This window comes from Salvelinus fontinalis, chromosome 2, assembly GCF_029448725.1.
Source record: "Salvelinus fontinalis isolate EN_2023a chromosome 2, ASM2944872v1, whole genome shotgun sequence".
Classification (NCBI taxonomy): Eukaryota; Metazoa; Chordata; class Actinopteri; order Salmoniformes; family Salmonidae; genus Salvelinus; species Salvelinus fontinalis.
The window spans coordinates 61,574,398-61,594,302 of record NC_074666.1 but is presented as its reverse complement, the minus strand read 5'-3'; the positions used below and the strand labels follow the sequence as shown (position 1 = coordinate 61,594,302).

Sequence of the window (19,905 nt, the reverse complement as noted above, 5' to 3'; positions counted from 1 at the left end):
TCTCTTATGCACAGATTTAGGATCAGTTTACTGTCTCCCAAATCATATCCTAACAATTGCTATTTGCCCTTCTGGACATATCTAGGGATCAGCATTACAGTCCCACATCCTAACCGTTTTGAATCTATTAGATGGGGGAAATTCCCAAACTGACTCTGGATCTGTGCTTAGTTTCCTGACTCTAGGCAAGTTCCCCATGCCGAGGTAGACATGGCGGCCATTTTGTGTCTTGCGTACCTAGGGGTGAGGATCTCTTTGTACTGCAGTTTCTCCACGCGGGTGGTGGCAGCCACTGACATGGGGATGACGATGTTGTTGATGTCAAAGGAGCTCTCTCCCCTCCTCCTGCGGATGGGCTGATGCTGTACGGGGTAGAAGGGGAGCAGGGTCAGTCACTGTCAAGCCAACTGCTAAAGTACATCTACAAATTACTTCACCATTATTGTGTCAATCACATAGTACATGCATGCGCACACAGCTGTACAGGCCAGCTGTGTGTGTGTCGTACCGGGGTGCTGTTGTCCCTCAGGCTGCTGTTGAAGGAGGTGAAGGGCATGGAGCATGTCTCTGAGGAGGCTGACAGCTGTCGGAGCAGGGAGCTGTGGGTGGGGGTGTGGAGCCCAGCAGATAGAGACTGGCACAGACTGCCCCCATCCAGGTACAGCTTAGGGGTGTCTGAGGAGAGGTCAAGAGAGAGCGAGTATGGGGGAAGAATAAGAGAGTAGAGAAAAATCTCATGAAATACACTGGAATCCTCCCGATTGATTGATATAAATCCATCTCTCAAGTACTCAAGCCTTAAATTCAGTAACTGACACGGGATAAAATGGATACTGAATAAAGAATAAAAAGTTTCAACGATATGGAAAGGGTCAAACGTACAGTGAAAAACGGTGGAGGTGTCTGAGCGGAGCGACAACTACCCCTCAGAACTCATTTGAGCTGCTCAAGCTATGAGACAGGTGCTTAGGGAGAGGGAGGGAGAGGGAAAGACAGGAAAATAAACAGACTGTAGGCAACTTACTGTCCATCCTGTCCAGTGACACTGAGTGTTCTCGGGGCCTCTTGCGTGCGTGGCTCTTGTCGTAGGGCCCGTGGCCCCGCTCCCCTCGGTAGTGGGGGCGGCCCTCCAGCTTGGTGGACCCCAGCAGGCTGTCCAGCTGCTGCCTGTGTAGCTTCTCTGAACGCACCTTGTGGTGGGACAGGCCTGGTGAGGATGGAGCAACATGGTAGGTTACGCAGTGTGTATGTTTTGTACACACACAAAGGGATATATTGTATATTATATGAACACATTTTTCTACTTTAGCCACGACTAGTCAATATATATTTCTGATTTTGTCTAACAGTGTTAATTGACTGTAAAAACATCCTGATGAAGTAGATTCCACCACAACACTAAAGCGGTCATATTTTCAGCCCGGTCTGTGAGTGGGTCTGCGTGAGCGTAAAAATGCAAACAAAACTGGCTTAGAAACACATTTGAACCTTGTGCTACAGAGCTCTGGATTATGTAACATTGTAATGAAATGATTCTCAGTGTATCATGCTCCATCCATCTGTGCTCTCTGAACAGGGGCCATGCATTTGAAGCAGAAAACTACCGCAGCTACTTCAAATCATACACAGAGGAAAGCGCGTTGTCATTTGGGCAGCTGAGTCACTGTATTTACCAGGAAATGCTGGGTCACACACACACTCACACCTGAATACTACAGAGTAACCAACAAAATAAACGCTTGTTATGTGGGACTGAATTGTCAGGCTGGTGGGGCCTCGTACGTTTCGTGTTGTTACACAGGTATATGAACAGCCAATACCGATCATATTAAGAGCTTTGCAAAACTAAGAGATCCTTCCTATACGTCGCCTTACAGTGTACATTTGGGTCTGTTGCGTTACACAACGTTTAAGGTGTAGAAAATGAACATGCTTAGGGACAAATGGCTATACGAGCCTTCCACATTGGGAGGCAATACCCCGGTGCTTGGCTTAAAGTATCAGCCTCGTTTCTTTTTTTTTTTTTTTTTTTTAGGTGATGAGGCTTCACTTACGGACTGTGGAGAGGAGGGAGTTGGTCATCTTGTGTTTGTCTTTGGGGGTGAAGGAGGCGGAGGGGTCGTGGGGGCGTCCCACGGAAAGCTTGTGTTTCAGAGAGAGCTTCTTCAGGGGTTTGATCTTCTCCAGCGGCCGGCTGTTCCAGTGGGACTTGAGGACGCGCTGCAGGTGCAGACTCATCGTCACGTCTGCACAAACACACAGAGGGAGACGGGGGTTTGTGGTTAGCAGCAGATAATGTAAAAAAAAAAAAAAAAAAAAAAAAAACTACAAATCTTTATAAGCTCTTGGCAAGAGCTCTCAAACTAGGTTGTTTATGACTTACGATGTATCGATAATTCACTGTCCATATAGTTCGGCTGATCCTTACCTTTTACTTGTGTTTTACATTGTATGACATCAAATAGTACGTTTGTTTCTGCATATGTACCAAGATGTTCAAATTAACCTACCTACACCTAAACAGGGCACATTGGCCCGGCAAAATAGAAACAGACCACCAATCAGGTATCGAGAACTGTATAGGTGTAGATTCTAAGGGAACTACAGATCAGATCAAACGTGTAAAAACTACAAACCCCATCAACCGTGCACTATTAAAAAAAGGCCAACGCCATTGTGTGTGCCAGCTACAGCAGCCATGATGGACCCCTCGCTACCACCTACAGACAGACAGTAGCACTGCATGGTCATAGACTGCATTGCCTTTTCAACCACCAACCATCCCCTCTCTCACCAGTTGACCTAGTTCTGACTGCACCATCCATCTCCAGCCAGTCCTTTATACCTCATTACACTGCAGACTTTTGACGCTTTCACATCTCTCAGGCCTAGCTAGCTAGCTCCTCTCATGTGGAAAAGGAACATCTGGGACAGAGAGAGGGCGAGTGTGGATGCAGTGAGCAGCAGTGCTTTGACAGAGCGTCAAAGTGGATTTCTCCCTCAATCCACCAGGGGGAGGACTTCAGCAGGTTCAGACTGGAAGCTCTAGAAGCCCCTCTACCCCCGCCAACCCCCCTGAGGATTTGGCCTGCTTTCATCCTGCACTCTACATCCTACTTCCCCCTGCCTTTAATCTAAGCACTGGCAGACCCACATTACAGGCCCGGGCCACAGGCCTTTACTACAGCAGTAGAGAAGTGTGGGAGGGAGCTCACTAGTGGAAATCAGAATCAGAATGAAATACACACTACATGACATGTGTCGAACAAAGCCCCTTGATTGGATTGAAGCTGGTGGTGCTGCAAGTTCTCGATACATCAAAGCTCCAGCTCAAATTCTGCCTAGAAAATAGTCTATATAATGTTGTCCGCCTAAGTAGTCAATACTGGATCGTTATCACTTATAAACCAACTATGCTGCTCCACTACCCAACAAGCACAAGATGGCACAGCAACCTCTGTCCCTTGTTAGCCAACCCCTGGCCCTTGACCCAGGGCAGAGCTACTTACAACAGTGAGAGAGAAGATGTGGTGCACGTAGCTACAACGGCATGAGGGGGTTTGGATGTATTTTTATGATCAAACAAATTCAATCAATCCGTCAACCAACCGATCAATCTTACCGTCTGTGAGGGAGAGGATGGGGTGCACGCAGGGGTCGAACTGGGACAGCCTCTCCAGTAGAGGGCGCTCATACTGGACGTCAGAGGAGGAGAGGGTGCGGCCGCCACACGTCATACACTGGGGGTTGACCTCGCAGCCGCAGCGAGGACCCGGTACGCTCAGCCTCTGGCCCTGGAGAAGAGAGGGAGGGGGATGATTCTTTAAACCTATTCAACCAGGTAGGTCTAAGGAATCGAGTGGGTGCAAATTCTCAATGCAACGGACAAGAGCAAACAGGTAAGATCCAGACACATGGGGAACATGTAAACAGAGGGAAACCATCTCTGAAGTAGCTCGGATAGAACTAGTCCTCGTATTCCCGTTCCAACGACAACATACTGTTGCACATCAACACTGCGTCTAAAGTCTCTAAAAAATGAAACGTGGGTACTTTCTACAACGCCTGCCTTCTTGTAAGGCAATCAAAATCAGACCAGATTCAATTGTTTAAGAAATAAAAACATAGATACATAAGCACCACAAGCTAGGCTTTTCCTGCCGTAACGTATAGGGTAAGCCTTTGAAACTGCGGCGGGGCTGGTTTAACAAGATAAGCCAGAGTTCCTGTTTAGTTTAACAACGAGCTGAAGCGCTAGGAGCTGAGAAAAGCGCTTGTTCACAGCCCGCTCCCATTATGGCAGCGTTTCCTTTTACTGAACAGAGTACGAGTGTTGATCTGGGATAAGCTCCCCCTGTCCAGTCAAACCTCTTTGAATTGTAGGCGTCTGTCAGGCAGCTCCTCCTAGTCCGAGATATAACGCCGCTGCTTTAAACAGAACACGAGTCTGCGGCGTTGAGCCCTACCTGTGTCGTTGGAGACTAGCCACCTGTTCCAAGGCCACTTCACATGAAGGAATAGACGTCCTCGGAGAATGCAGAGGTAGAAGACATCTAGCCTACACACACACACACACACACACACACACACACACACACACACACACACACACACACCGAGGGTGTGTTCTCTCACTATGAGAGTTCGAATGCAGATCCTTAAAATGTACTGGCGTGGAGGGCTGGCGGTCATTCACCACTAACCCATATGCTGTAGTCAGTACATTGACTAACACGTACACTCCCCACGTGTAATCACACTTAATCCTAGTACAAACACAGACGCTCGCATGTCCTTTCACACTTGTAACTCAAGACACACACAGATCGGCATACATTCACTCTTTTTTTTTTAGCCACTTGCCCTTTGGACAAGTAGGACTGACTTTGTACTCGTCCGAAAGCTCAAGTCACTTGTACCCCAAATAATTATGGTCTGTAACACCATGAGCCAAAGGGGAGACTTACAATTGTGTTGTATGATGCAAGGAATCCCTTTACAAAATACAATTATCATTATTATTACCATACAGAGAACCGCAAAAATGTAGGCTACCCTCTGCCAGTAGGCTACTTTGCATATGCAAGCCTGTCTGAAAATAGAACACTGCCCCTTTAAGGCTCTCCTGGATGATGGTTGGCCACAAAAAAAACATTGCAACATTACAATTATACACCGTCTTTATAACATACTTTCCAAATGTAATGAACCAGGGATCAAATGACTAAGGTTGGCTACCTCAAGCAAGGCAACTGACAAAAAACGTTTATCTGCCTTGTAAGGCTAAAATATTCAGGTTTCAGTGGAGATCTAACTGACAGCATTGGGAATCATTTGTCATTTGGGCTAGGTCAATCATGCACATATTCTAACGTTGTCAGAATGACATGGCCAATGCTTAATAGAACTTTCCAAATGTGTCAGATTTATTTCTCAACTCTTTTGAGCGCTTGAGAGGCAGTTTTACAACAGCAATATTTAGCTCTGGTTTACTAACACACCCGTTCATTATTCACGACGAGTGCTGCCGGAACTTTTTTTTTAAAGGACATCGAACACCACAATGACATTAATATGATGCTTTAAGCTAAACAGTTAACTAGCCAGGCAACACCATATGTTTTGAATTGGCTCTTCAGTTGATCCGTTGTCTATCGTTATTTTATAGGCCTACCTGCTGTAAATGTCTCCCTCTCTCTCCTCGGACCCAATCACACAGGAACACACCAGGTGATGCCCACGCCGTGACTTTTCAAGGATTTGCATGACAATACGAACCCTGTTTGCTGACCCAAAACATGCTATACCCGGGCAAATAACTCACTAACTAGCAAGGAATATGAACAAACGTGGCTAAGTGTGGTTCTGCGCTTTGATCTCAAAAGTGATTGACATACCCCGCCTGTCGACGCAATATAATTCTATTCTGATGGCGCTCACACCAACAGAAAAACAATATTACACACACACACACACACAGTAAAAGCGCGCACACACACCAACCTTGCGGTTGAGGTTGGTGACGGTGCTGGGCCTGACGAGGCGTCGTCTCTTGCAGCTGAGGAGGGGCCGTGTTCGGGCCGACACACACGTGTCATCCTGAGGGGAGCACAGTAGCTGGGACGGGGGCTGGTTCTGCTGCTGCTTCCTCAGCTGCTCCTCCGGGTCAGAACCCTCGGGAGAGCCAGGCCGCAGGCTGGAGGGAGGAGGGACAGTCACTCATCAATACTACGCTACACGGAAGAAGACAGAGAAACCCTGTGAATCTACATCCACGAGCTGCTGATAAATATTAGGGCTGAGAGATTAGTGCTTTTTGAGGTCGGTTCGCTTTCGATTATTTGGGTTGAATGCTGTAACACAGAAAATAAAACAATTAATAAAAGTCCCATGATGGTAGTGACTGCCCATCATTACTGCTTATCACTTATGAAACAATTTATTCACATCACTTCAATAAAATATTTCAGTTGTGTATATTATTTATTTTTTATTTGATGAATATATTCTTTCATTCCAAGTCATCATCTCATCTACACAGAGCTGCTGCCAATGCTTTCTGACAAAAATCACTATTTTGTAGTTCCTCAAGGTAAACAAGGCATACTTTTATGACGACTGAATGCCAACTATCAATCACGTAGATCATGTATTTTCAGGTAGAGATGCCTCAAAGCGACAGCTGCTCTCTATATCCCCTCACAATCACGCATTCTTCTGCCTCTTCTGCAGCAGGCATAAAAGAAACAGAGACCAAACAAGTAGATGTACAATGGATTATGCTCTTTGTAGTTTTACTACAATATTGGCCAGTTGGAAACTACAACTCCCTACTGCATCGCATAGTTCAGGCTGGATCTGATATATTTCTAGAGAAACTGTGCAATGTGCGCATTGAGCTCGCAGAAAAACAGAACAAAATGGAATTCAAATAATTGAACCGTTGTCGATCAACTAGTTGTTTAAAAAACGAAAAATAACAGAAATGTTGGTTAATCGCTCAGCACTAATACATATGGACAATGTAGGTCTACAGACCCATGACATAAGCTGGAGTGAAGGGAGGGACAGTCACTCATCAACATTGCAATACATGAGTGTGTATATTACAACTACTGATTATGTTCATTATGGATTTATGTTTTGATTGTCCACCGAGTAGCTTATTTGGTAGGTCTCAATGTAACAGTATGGGAGGTAACGCCCATCCCATTTATCACTATGAGTGTGAATACGTATTACTCGGTGACCGAATGATTATTTAAGTATGACACAAATAACTTCCATTCACAGTTCTGCATTCCACTAGAGGAAAACAACGGCTGCAGCATGAACACGTGCTGTGTGTACAAACCCTGTAGTATATTTGGGAAAGACAGTGAGCAGCTGCAATTCCCACATGGATCATGTCCCCACCCACCCCTTTGTTCAGACACACACCAACTGGGCGGGTAAGAGGGTTCATTCGGTTGTGTCGTACCTGTTGATGATCCCGTTGACCTGTCTCCCGGACGCGCACCCTTTCCTCGGGCTTGTTTCCACGGATCCGGGACCCTCCGCCCCACCGTCTGAGCCGCACTCCTGGAACCAAAGACAAGGTTGGCACTGCTACCATGGAACTCCCCTTCTAAACTCTTCCAACCCACTCTCCTCAACTCCCTTCCACTACAGCCTAGCCCAGAACAGTTGAACGACCTCCTAGTGAATTCCTCGGGTCACAACTGAATGGACAGAAAGGTCAACGCTACTTGGCATGACAAAACAAAGACCACCACTGTTTTGGGACCTCCCCCTCCTCTTCCTGAGATGGTAGTCCCTCCTCCCTCCCTACCAAGTCCCGGAGGCTGGTTGGGGTTCTGTGGGCGAGTCTTGTTACCATCTCTCTATTTTGGGCACAGTGCCAGGGTGCCATCTTGAGAGCTGTCCCCTCTCCCTCCCTCTCCCTTCTTTCTCCTCTGAACTGGTAGGGAGGGACCACGCTAAGTGGAAAAGTCGCATTTGCGCTCCCTTTCTCTTTGATACAGTACATCATACTACATTACTTAAAGAGGATGTAGTACTAACTGAACTGTGGACATAATCACCTAAAATGAGGGCATGAGTAGGATACGCGAGTTGATGTCTAAGAAATTAAGGCACAGGCTTGTTGAGGATCTGATTGGACAGTTACATCGTCAGACTCATTTACCTGCATTACCGGGCAACCAACAGGCTCCGCCTTCACCTCCCCGTCCTCGGGTGACACGTCAAAGAGGGAGGTCTCTGCCAGCATTATGGAACCCTACGAGAGCGCAGATAGGCCAGGGTGAGCTCTTCAGTCCTTCTGATTCATAACACCAGAGGTAACAGTGGCTTTGCACCAATGTAACTGGTTTTGGTGTAGCCACAGACAATGGGCACCATGAACAAGCTGTTGAAGCAATTTGCTAGAATTAACCAGGAAGACTAAGAATTAACCAGGAAGACTAAGATATTCCACTGGGAAATCACTGATGGATGGATGGATGGATGAAGTGAGAGAAAGAAAAAGAGGGAGAAGCAGAGGATAAGAGTGGGGGAGAGAGTGAGGGATAAAAGCAGACAGACATGTCAGAGGTATCGAGGTGCGCAACACACTCTTGATACGAACAGAATAGAAAAGCGTTCCCACTTTTCTCATCCGTCGTTGAGGTGTGAGCAGAGTTACTTTGAGCGTGGGGTGCGAGAGACATGTTAGGTCACGTGACATGCTTCTACACCCCCCCCCCCCCCCATCTACCAATGACATCATGACTTTCACCAGGTCCGCCCCCTCCCCTCCACTCTTGGGCTTGTTGCCAGGGCAACCCAGGTGGCTGAGACTGAGGGTGCTGACCATTGAGAAACATTGAATTACTTTCAAAAATAATAATCATAATTAGAGTTAAGACCCAGGGGTGTATTTTTTTGTGGTGGTGCTGACCTTGTTGGAGCGGAGCTGACGGTAGATGTCCGTCTGCTGGCGGATGCGGTACTCCAGGTCAGACACGTGGGCCTGCAGCCAGTTCCAGTGGCTGACTATGGAGGCCCTATCCACCGCGTAGCGCCCCTCCGCACGTCTCCATCTGTAGGGCAGAGAGAGGAGGAGGACAGGGTCAGAGCAGAGGCAGGAGAGAAGGGGGTGTCCGTGTCAGTGTGAGAGAGATTGTGTGTGGGAAGTGTGATTGCTTGTATGGAGGAAGGTCAGTGAGGGTTCCGAGGTCAGTGACTAGGCCTTTTGGAATGAAGCAAAGGGGCGTCACACAAATAACACTAAATGGGGGGGGGGAAGCCTCAAAAACATCCATCTACCTCCATTCACAACGCTAGCCACAGATTTTCCTTATTACATCTAAGCCATCACACACATACGGGATGGGCACGGTTATTTGTTACAACGGGCGTTAGTATTCGGTTACTTAAAGGTTTATTATTATAAAAATTAAAAAAAAGACATTTGCTTAAAATTGTATTTAATTATCTATGTGACATTGCTACATTCCAGGGCAGATCATGCCATTCGAAATTATAATAAAACAACAGGTCCGTGAATGCGCACCACAAACAAGAGGCACCGGTAGCCTATAGGCACGTCACACGTCTAGCTTGCGATTGGTAGGTCAATCAAAACAGCTTACAGTCAGAGGCTCCATGTGAAGCGGGAAATTTCTAATCAATGGAAATCCCTCTCCCTCCAACAAGCAAAGTGTACCACCTTTCCTGAGTCACGCAAACAAGTCGCCATTGAAGTAAAACATTCGGGATATTATTTGAACAGTGAAATCATATGCCCATGTCTAACACACACACTTCCAGTCCCCCAGTGACGGATGACATTTAGTCTAATTAAAAAATCGGCACTTTCTCTTGGCTCCCCGAGCTGCTCGACTTAGTTTGTGTTTCTTACGTTTCAATAGCAGCAGCAGCAGCAGCAGCAGCAGCACGCCATGTACCTAGTTACAAAACTGTAGCTGGCACCTTTCCACTGAACCCCTTCTCATGTGTTCTACACCTGGGCCTGCACGCCTAGTAGTAGCCTCCCCTACCCTGAATGTGCTGTGTTCAAGCCAAGAGTTCCACATGATGGAGCTGTGAGCGAAGGACATTTCGGGTAGGAAGAGGTCTCAGTGAACTCTGTGAAATGACTCAAGATTACCCTCGATCACACTCTGTCCCGGGAGAGAGAGAGAAACAAGGGTGGGAGGGGGGGGCGACAGGAACAATGAGGGCAAGAAATCAGTGCAATGGGGGTAAGAGAGAGGGTAGGGAAAAGAGATGAACAGAAATGGAAAAAGTGCAGGGGCATGTAGAGAGAGAGGAGAGCGAGAGACAAAAAGAGAGGGATGCTATGTTCTTTCTATAGAGCCAACGTTACATAACCCACTTTCCTATCAGTCTGGTGAGATGGCTGGAGACCAGTGAGGCCTCTGTTGCTACAGGCCCTCCTCCTCCACCACCATTTTTCTCCCTCCTCCCTCTCCTCATCTACTCTGACTGGAATTTAGAGGACAACCTCTCACCACACACTAGGTGTACGTCCAAAATGGCACCCTATTCCCCATTTAGTGCACTCATTTTGACCATGGCCCATAGGGCTCTGGCAAAAAGCAGTGAACTACATAGGGGACAGGATGCAATTTTGGACAGGGCCGCTGGTTCAATACTCTCCCAAACACCCACCCCCCTACGGCTTTCATTCTCACCCTCTTTACAGCTATCAATAATCAATACAGACCAACCGAACAAGGTCACTTTTTGTTTAGAAGGGGCTGTGTTCTGGCGCCCAGAATCTCTTATACAGACACAAAGAGGCTTAAGCCTAGAAGGAAGACGTAGGCCTAGTACAGCAAAATAGGCTGTTTTCAGAATGTGGCAATGTAAAATGTATTTCCAAGACTCAGATTTCATGTCATACATTCAGATGAACGCTCCAAAGCGTCGCCTGTCTACACTTGCACACACACCTTTTCATGACGGCTGGATATAAATACACCATTCTCTTCACAGTTCCTCCAGGAAAAAAAGACATGATAAAATGATGTGAGAAAATGTATGTATACTCCCTCTCTTAAATAGCACATATGCAGACAAAATTAGCACACCACACACACACACCTGTAGGAAAAGGAAAGTAAGGCAGCCTCCCATTTCCAAGGTTAGTGTGATACAGGAAAATAAGCATGGAGTGTGACGTGGCCAGTTCCATAAAGGTAGCCAATGAGCAAAAACATATGGGAGGATTTCAGAAGACTGAATAATCAGCTACTCAGAGATGCTGTATTTTATATTCTGATTAGCAATAAAGGACACATGGACCTATAAACAAGGACATTGCGGGGAGGGAGGTGACGGGGAACCAAAGACAAGTTATAAGAGAGAAACAATTAACTCTTCCTGTAAAAACCAAACACAAATCTGAACCAGGACCCATGAGTCCACAGTTTTCCTGTTCATTTTAAATTTAGAGTGCTTTTTTGTACCCCAAGTCTCTTCTTTTCAATTAAAAAAATTCCACATGAGGCTGTGGTGGGTGTGGGGGAGGGGCAGTACACAATGTACTGCAGTACTACAGTCAACCAACAGGGGCAGAGAAGGGGCGAGAGAATGAACCATGCGTTGTAGGGCTAAGGAGAGAGAGAGGGACAGAGGGACAATACTGGGTGTAGTAGGGATGTGGAGAGGGAGGGTGAGAGAGAGAGGAAGGGACAGAGGGAGGAGTTTTGGCTGCTGCCTGCCTGTTGCTAAAGCGACACAATGAGTCCCCCGCTCCTGTCTGTGATCCACACAGGAACAGGAAGCAGGAATACAGGAAGTAGCCACAATCACATTCTCTCTCTCCATCACACAAGACACACACACACACAGAGAGAGTGAGAGCAAGAGCGAGCAAGCGGGGGGAGGGAGAGAGAGACCGTCTTGAATGATGCAGAGGTTGCTGGTTCTGCTCGCCCCAAGTCTTAGTGTCGCATTCCTGATGGAAACAATTACACTAGAGCTCACATTAACATAAAACACTGGCGACCTACTGGTGTAGGGGTTAGTCTCAGTGGAAAAGCACCAGTACAGGGACAACCAATAACACCGACTTTCACAGAAACACCCAAGTACTATCTAAAAAACAAACGCCAGGACAGGGGCTCCGACAAGAAGTCTCTCCCACATAAAACACGATGTGTGTGTAATAACAACACTCTCACAGAGGGCATGTGAAGTGCCCCTGCAGACTTCCAGAAACCCCACCAAGGTTCTTAAACCTATAACAAGCCATTTAAATACATTTTACATAAATCCACGACTCGTTTCAATAAGCGCTCAGAGCTGGCGAGGGCGTCCGGCAAAACAGGCGTCTTCCTTGGACTTTGACAATACTGTAATACAATTCTGTGTGATGGCCATCAGGAAAACAAGTGCCAATCTCCATCTCTGATATTCACTAAACACACACCGTGGAGTAGTAGCTACCAAACATATACCACTGAGTCACTCGCTTTTCTCTTTCGACTTTTAGCTGACATTCTCAGTTGCGTGCATGCGGTCTGGGACTCGTCTCCCCTCGGCCAGAGAGGAGAGATTAAGTGGCCCTGTGCCCTCCTCTCTGGTGAGGCTCCCTCTTATAGATCCGTCCATCACACACTCTGCGGCTGCTGATCATCATCTATCATGTTGCCTAGTCACTTCATTCTTAGTTATTTGTCCATATCTACCTCAACTACATCGTACGCCTACACATCGACTCGGTACTGGCACCCTGGGTATATAGCAAAGTTATCGTTACTCATTGTGTATTTATTATTATGTGTTATTACTTTTCTATTATTTCACTATTTTATTTCTCTGCATTGTTGGGAGAGGGCCAGTAAGTAAGCATTTTCCTGTTAGTCTAGACCTGTTTACGAAGCATGTGACAAAAAAAAAAGATGGATTTGATACACTTCCTGTGTCTGAGAGGCCTGACTTCAGAGACACACACAGAGGGGTCACAGCTCTGGGAGGCCGTGTCTGCGTGAAACAAGCCCTGGCGGAAAGATAAGGATACACTGCCTGGCATTGAGAAGAAATCCAGAGTAACGTCAATATGGAGTATGGCTGGCTTTGTGGTAGAAAAGTGTGTGTGACCTTGAAGAGTGGGGTCTTGTCCTCTCACCTGGGGTGAGTCATTAACACCTGTCTCTACTCTGCTCTCACCTAGGAATGGGAGCTGTTTTGCAAGGCCGAGACGATACCAGTATCACGATACTCGTTTTTATTTTTCCATACAGCAGGTTATTAAAGGACCAAAGAGTTTGATTGCAAAATATTGCGATAATGGTAACGCCACAGCTCTACTGTTTTGTAGTGTGTGTGTGTGTGTGTGTGTGTGTGTGTGTGTGTGTGTGTGTCTAGACAGTAGTAATGCCCATAGTAAAGGAATGCCAGACCACCAGATGATGGCTAGCTGGTAAACCACAGAGAAATTAAATGGAATCTCATGCTCAATATAGCACTCAAACATAAACCAAGCCCACCACTCCAACATTAAACCAAATGCCTTATGATTTATGTGAAAAAAAGACTTGATGAATACTTCAGATATCGTCAGAAGTCAGCCAGAAGCGTACATCTGTCAGTCAGTAGTATACACACACACACGCACACAAACGAGAGGCCCGCCCAACCAGGAAATGAACACAGCGAGCAGTGAGGCAAAACAAAAACACAGGATATAAAAAGCGGGTGGTAATCGTCATGGTCGCTGAGGTAACAGGGACCGAACCGTCAAAGGAAATAACATCAGACTATTAAAGGGAACGGAGCGAGCGCATGGGGAGAAAAATCACCCAACCCTTCTTTAAAATACATGAGCATATCTAAATGCCATTAGCAGTGTGGGATGAGCCAGGATCCACATGCTGCTTTTAGCAGCGACAAAAGAGCGAGAGGGAGGGAGGAGAGAGGAAGAGAAAGCACTTCTTCCAGTCAGCCTGTGTGTGTGTGTGTGTGTGTGTGTGTGTGTGTGTGTGTGTGTCTCTACGGGCAGGGTTTAGTGGAGAACAAAGGGTTTGATGTGCTGGAAGAGAGAGAGAAAAAAAAAAGATCCCGCCCACCTCCCCTGTCACATGACTAGCCTTCATGGCGCAGCATGAAGGCGGGAGTGAAAGAGCAAGGCGAGAGGCGGAGGGAGGGAGTGAGGAGGCGGAAAAAATTGAGGGAGAGAGGGAGTAGTGGAGTGAGGAGCCGAGAGAAGAGAAGCTGGTGAAAGAGAAGAGGGCAAGGAATGAAGAAGTCTGGGAAGGGCATTTACAAACCCATTCCATTCCTGGAAAAATACCGGGAGCTAACCAGGGCTCTTCTGAATGGTCCGACTCCAACACCCTCATTGAGTTTGCAGATGACATGGCGGTGGGCCTGATGAGGATGAGGTCAGAGACCTGGCAGTGTTGTGCCAGGACAAGAACCTCTCCCTCAATATCAGCGAGACAAAAGGAGCTGATCATGGACTACAGGAAATCAAGGGTAAGAGCCCGCCCCCATCCACAGGGCTGTAGTGGAGCAGGTCCAGAGCTGCAAGTTCCTCGCTGTCCACATCACTAAGGAATTAATTATCATGGTCCAAACACACACCAATACAGTCGTGAAAAGGGCATTACAACACCTCTCCCCCTCAGCAGGCTGAAAATTTTTGGCATGGGCCTTCAGAACCTCAAAAAGTAACACAACTGCAATATTGAGAGTATCTTGACTGGCTGCATCACCGCTTGGTATGGTAACTGCTTGGCATCCGGCTACAAGGCGCTACATGGGGTAGTGTGTACGGCCCAGTATATCACTGGGGCCGAGCTTCCTGCCACCCAGGACCTCTATACTAGGCAGTGTCAGAGGAAGACCCTAAAACTGGTCAGGCTCCAGCAACCCAAGTCATAGACTGTTCTCTCTGCTACCGCACGGAAAGTGGTACCAATGCACCAAGAACCAACAGGACCCTGAACAGCTTCTACCCCCAAGCCATAAGACTGCTAAATAGTTAGTTAAGTAGTTAACCAATAGCTACCCAGACTAACTACATTGACCCTTTTGACTCATCACATGCGCTGCTTTTACTGTTGGTCTATTCTGTTGCCTAGTCACTTTATCCCTACCTATATGTACATTACTACCTCAATTATCTCGTACCCCTGCATAACGACTCGGTACTGGTAACCCATGTATATAGCCAAGTTACCGTTACTCATTGTGTATTTATTACTATTTCTGCATTGTTGGGAAGGGCCCGTAACTGAGCATTTCACTGTTAGTCTACACCGGTTGTTTACGAAGCATGTGAAATATACAATATTATTTGACCAACATGCTAAAAGCACTAACAGGGAAACATGGCTTAAAAAATGTCAATATATGTGGTTTAAATTAATGATATAGGCCTACAGCCATTGAAACAGTGGCTTTGCTGTTTGAATCCCAGATTGTCCCTTCAAAACATGTTTTATAATGAGGTCAGATCAAGGGTGGGCCAATCCTCTACAATGACTTACAAGCCTCAGGCCTACATATTCCTCTACTATATAAAAGTATGTTTAGACCAAGTGATGAAGGAGAGTGAGAGCCTTTGATAAAAGCTATTATTAAAGATGAAAGATTTAATAATACCCCATAGTATCAAAAGTGCAATTATGTATTTGGACATTTTTACAAATGCATTAAAATTGAAAAGCTGAAATGTCAGTGAGTATTCAACCTTTTTGTTTTGGCATACGTAAATAAGTTCAGGAGTAAAAATGTGAAAGAAGTCACATAATAAAGTTGCAGTTGTGTGTGCAATAAGTGTTTAACATGATTTTGGAATGGCTACCTCATCTCAGTACCCCACACATACAGATAATTGTAAGGTCCCTCAGTCGAGCAGTGAATTTCAAACACAGATTCAACCACAAAGACCAGGGAGGTTTTCCAATGCCTCGCAAAGGGCACATATTGGTAGATAGGATAATCTTGATCGTAGGTAATCGATTTTATTTTCCAATGATTGTACGTTGGCCAATAGAACGGATGGCAGTGGGGGTTTACTCGCTTGCCTCCGAATTCTCAGAAGGCGGCCTGACCTCCGCCCCCCTTTTCTCCGTCTTTTCTTCACGCAAATGGTGGGGATTTGGGCCTGTTCCCAAGAAAGCGGTATATAATTTGCATCTGACTCGTTAAAGGAAAATGTTTCTTCCAGTTCAAGTTATCGCTGTTCTGATGTCCAGAAGTTATTTTCGGTCCTAGACAGTAACAGCAACATTATGTACAAAATAAGTTCAAAAATAAGTTACAAACAACAATAAAAAAACGAACAAAATAGCAGTTGGTTAGGAGCACGTAAAACGTCAGCCATCTTCTCCGGCGCCATTCTACAGTTCATGCAGAGTAGGAGAATGGATGATCTCGGCATGTGTGGTTCCCACTGTGAAGCATGGAGGTGGTGTGATGGTGCTTTGCTGGTGACACTGTCAGTGATATATTTAGAATTCAAGGCACACTTAATGGCTACCACAGCATTCTGCAGCGATATGCCATGCCATCTGGTTTGCGCTTAGTGTGACTATAATTTATTTTTCAACAGAATAATGACCCAAAACACACCTCCAGGCTGTGTAAGGGCTATTTGACCAAGGAGAGTGATGGTGCTGCATCAGATGACCTGGCCTCCATAGTCATCCGATCTCAACCCAATTGAGATGGTTTGGGATGAGTTTGACCGCAGAGTGAAGGAAAAGCAGCCAACAAGTGCTCAGCATATGTGGGAACTCCTTTAACTCTTGACGCTAGGGGTCAGATTATTATTATTATTATTATTATTATTTTTTTTTAAAATAACGTTCCCATGGTAAACGGACTATTTCTCAGGTCCAGATCGTAGAATATGCATATAATTTACAGATTAGGATAGAAAACACTCCAAAGTTTCTAAAACTGTGAAAATATTGTCTGTGAGTATAACAAAACTGTTTCTGCAGGCGAAAAAGAGAAAATCTAACCCGGAAGTGATATTTATTTTATTTTTTATCTGTGTTTCCTGGCCTGTCTTTCTTCCATTTAAAGGGGTATCAACAAGATTCCTTTTCCAATGGCTTCCTCAGGCTGTGACCAAGCTTTGGACAATTTAAGGCTTTTATTTTGAAAAACAAGCGAGATTTTTCAAAAGTAGTCAGGTGTCCTCTGAATAGTTCCTGCGCGAGGGGGGAGCTCTCCATTTTCTTTTTCTCTCTTATTGAATAGGTTACGGTCCGGTTGAAATATTATCGATTATGTTTGTTAAAAACAACCTGAGGATTGATTATAAAAAAACATTTGACATGTTTCTACGACCATTACGGATACTTTTTGGAATGTTCGTCGAACAGAACGAGGCTTTGGTTTTCTGAACATAATGCGCAACCCAAATGGCGTTTTTTTGTTATAAAAGTAATATTTATCGAACAAAAAGAACATTTGTTGTGTAACTGGGAGTCTCTTGAGTGCAAACATCTGAAGATTATCAAAGTTAAGCGATTAATTTTATTGCTTTCTGACTTTCGTGACCATGCTAATTTGGGGCTAGCTGTTCTAGCATTGATTGATACTCACAAAAGCTTGGATTTCTTTCTCTGTAAAGCATATTTTCAAAATCTGACACGATAGGTGGATTAACAACAAGCTAAACTGTGTTTTGGTATATTTCACTTATGCAAGATTATAAATATTTTTAGTAATATAATGCGCCCTGCAATTCAGCGGTTGTTTAGGAAAATGATCCCGTAAAAGGGATCCGTGCGCAGAGAAGTTAAGACCGTTGGAAAAGCATTCTTCATGAAGCTGGTTGAGAGAATGCCAAGAATGTGCAAAGCTTCAAAGGCAAAGGGTGGCTACTTTGAAGAATCTAAAATATATTTTGATTTGTTTAACAGTTTTTTGGTACAAATAAAGAAAAACCATTGAATGAGGAGTCCAAACTTTTGACTGGTACTGTATAAAAAAAAATGTTTTGATGAAAAAAAAAATGGTGTTAGTGCTAATAGCCCATTCAAATGCATTGAATAACAGATTCATGACATGGAACAACAAATCATCCACATAAAAAGACCAAATACATTTCTCAGAGATTTAAGATCCCTTATTTTGGGGACTAAACACTACCATTCATTTTTTCAACTGGTAATGGGGGACCTTCAGATGTCTTGTGAGGCCTGTGGACGCCCTAGAGCAAAATAACCGACATGTACGCGTTCGTGAGTGTGTCACCTTTGCACAGGGTGGTCATTTGTTTGATTGGGCTACACACTAACTGTTCGGACGCTGCAGACAGAAGTTGGTCCCAAGTCTCCAGACGCTCGTGGGGGCCGTAGAGCAAAAACGGAGAACACCATCAATTGTGTTTGTTGTCCATAGACTTCAGACAAGTCCCAAGACGCTTGTGGGGGGCCATAGAGAAAAAACAGAACACCACCATGTTCGTGAGAGTCTTATCTTTCCATAGAGGGGTCATAATATACTGAACAAATATATAAAAGCAACATGCAACAACTTCAAAGATTGTGTAGTTCATAAGGAAACTCAGTCAATTTAAATAAATTCACTAGGAAGGAACTGGAACACGCTGTTGTACACGTCAATCCAGAGCATCCCAAACATACTAAATGGGTGACATGTTTCGTGAATATGCAGGCCATGGAAGAACTGGGACATTTTCAGCTTTTAGAAATTGTGTACAGAACCTTGCGACACAGGGCCGTGCATTATCATGCTGAAACCTGATGTGATGGCGGTGGATGAACGGCACGGCAATGGGCCCCAGGATATCGTCAAGGTATCTCTGTGCATTCAAATTTCCATCAATTAAATGCAATTGTGTTTGTTGTCTGTAGTTTATGCCTGCCCATTCCATAACTTCACCGGCACCATGGGGCACTGTTCACAACGTTGACATCAGCACACCGCTTGCCCACATGACGCCATACACGTGGTCTGGACGTACTACCAAATTCTCTAAAATGACGGGGGAGGCGGCTTATGGTTGAGAAATTAACATTAAATTCTCTGGCAACAGCTCTGGTGGACCTTCCTGCAGCCAGCATGCCAATTGCACACTCCCTAAAAACTTGAGACATTTGTGGCATTGTGCTGTGTGACAAAATTGCACATTTTAGAGTGGCCTTTTACTGTCCCCAGCACAAAGTACACAGGTGTAATGATCACGCTGTTTAAATCAGCTTCTTGATATGTCACACCTGTCAGGTGGATGGATTATTTTGGCAAAGAAGAAATCCTCACTAACAGGGATGTAGACAAATTTGTGCCCAAAATTTGCAAAAAATTACCTTTGTGCGTATACAATGCTCTATCTAGCTCGGTCACCTTTCACTGCAGACACGGTGAATCGAGACGCATCCCATGCAAACAAACGTCTCTCTAGCTTAAACTGACAGAATTTTATGGGCTTTTTAACATTTAATATGCCAATTAGACTTCCGCAGGTCGCGGACATCGACCTTAAGGGGTTATTAATCCCACTTTGTAACAACAAAACGTGGAAAAAGTCAAGGTGGGTGAATATTTTCTGAAGGCACTGTATATTGTGCGATTAAGACCATCTGTGAATCAGAAGGGGTTTATGTGAGAATGGTAAGCTCTCATGTCCTGCATACTGCAGCTTCTTGCCATTTCAGCTTAGTCTCCTCTACAAGGACAACAATGTCCACAATCGAAATGCAATCCAACAGTGGCATTGTCTACATTTCAGCAGAAAATTGTCTACATTTCAAAGTGAACAGTGATCATAGTACTAAATTATTTTGACTGGATGTTGATCCACCATGTATAGTATATTAACTCTGTTACACAGCCAGACAGAAGCAACTTTAAAAGTAGGCTGGCTTCAAGCATGCTCGATTTCTGAAGGGGGCCCTATACACACAC

At 45.2% G+C, this 19,905-nt stretch overlaps 1 pseudogene; it reads right to left on the bottom strand.

Moving 5' to 3' along the window:
- Positions 1–19,905, bottom strand: part of LOC129822681 (KAT8 regulatory NSL complex subunit 1-like) — a 77,050-nt pseudogene that overhangs the window by 7,117 nt on the left and 50,028 nt on the right.